The sequence below is a fragment of the Schistocerca cancellata genome, chromosome 5, assembly GCF_023864275.1.
Source record: "Schistocerca cancellata isolate TAMUIC-IGC-003103 chromosome 5, iqSchCanc2.1, whole genome shotgun sequence".
Lineage (NCBI taxonomy): Eukaryota > Metazoa > Arthropoda > Insecta > Orthoptera > Acrididae > Schistocerca > Schistocerca cancellata.
The window spans coordinates 244,984,371-244,985,881 of NC_064630.1; the positions used below are offsets into that span (position 1 = coordinate 244,984,371).

The window sequence follows — 1,511 nt, forward strand, 5'->3', positions numbered from 1 at the left end:
TCCATGAAGCTGGGCTACGGTCCCGCACACCGTTAGGCCGTCTTCCGCTCACGCCCCAACATCGTGCAGCCCGCCTCCAGTGGTGTTGCGACAGGCGTGAATGGAGGGACGAATGGAGACGTGTCGTCTTCAGCGATGAGAGTCGCTTCTGCCTTGGTGCCAATGATGGTCGTATGAGTGTTTGGCGCCGTGCAGGTGAGCGCCACAATCAGGACTGCATACGACCGAGGCACACAGGGCCAACACCCGGCATCATGGTGTGGGAGCGATCTCCTACACTGGCCGTACACCACTGGTGATCGTCGAGGGGACACTGAATAGTGCACGGTACATCCAAACCGTCATCGAACCCATCGTTCTACCATTCCTAGACCGGCAAGGGAACTTGCTGTTCCAACAGGACAATGTACGTCCGCATGTATCCCGTGCCACCCAACGTGCTCTAGAAGGTGTAAGTCAACTACCGTGGCCAGCAAGATCTCCGGATCTGTCCCCCATTGAGCATTTTTGGGACTGGATGAAGCGTCGTCTCACGCGGTCTGCACGTCCAGCACGAACGCTGGTCCAACTGAGGTGCCAGGTGGAAATGACATGGCAAGCCGTTCCACAGGACTACATCCAGCATCTCTACGATCGTCTCCATGGGAGAATAGCAGCCTGCATTGCTGCGAAAGGTGGATATACACTGTACTAGAGCCGACATTGTGCATGCTCTGTTGCCTGTGTCTATGTGCCTGTGGTTCTGTCAGTGTGATCATGTGATGTATCTGACCCCAGGAATGTGTCAATAAAGTTTCCCCTTCCTGGGACAATGAATTCACGGTGTTCTTATTTCAATTTCCAGGAGTGTATTTGTATCTCTGTTGAGTAACGTCAAGGGGCGGTAATCGCATATCCATGAGGTACCGCGAAGCTTGTCGATGGCAATAAGGAAACCATCGAGGAAACCGTCTCGAATCGGCACGAAAGGTGACATAAAACTCCTCCCAAACAGGCCATGAAGGCCCAAAGGTACCAACCGGCCGCTGTGTCATCCTCAGACCACAGGCGTCATTGGATGCGGATATGGAGGGGCATGTGGTCAGCAAACTGCTCTCCCGGCCGTATGTCAGTTTCCGAGACCGGAGCCGCTACTTCTCATTCAAGTAGATCCTCAATTTGCCTGACAAGGGCTGAGTGCACCCCGCTTGCCAACAGCGCTCAGCAGACCGGATGGTCACCCATCCAAGTGCTAGCCCAGCCCGACAGCGCTTAACTTCGCTGATCTGACGGGAACCGGTGTTACCACTGCGGCAAGGCCGTCGGCAAAGGTGACATAAGGTCTTGACCAATTTTCACCCTCACTGGCGCCAGAAGGGGACGAAATGTCCTATAAAACTCCAGTGGGAGCCCATCAGGGCCAGGCTACCTGTTCGTAGAACCCGCCTGGATAGCACCACGAACTTCGTCCTCTGTGTCGTTAGCAAGCAGATGCATCGTCGCATCGACGGATACCGAGCCAAAGGAGAGTC

The 1,511-nt window shown here is 54.8% G+C and overlaps 1 pseudogene; it reads right to left on the reverse strand.

Moving 5' to 3' along the window:
• Positions 1–1,188: 1,188 nt before the first annotated feature.
• Positions 1,189–1,306, reverse strand: LOC126189314 (5S ribosomal RNA; annotated as a pseudogene).
• Between the last annotated feature and the right edge of the window lie 205 nt (positions 1,307–1,511).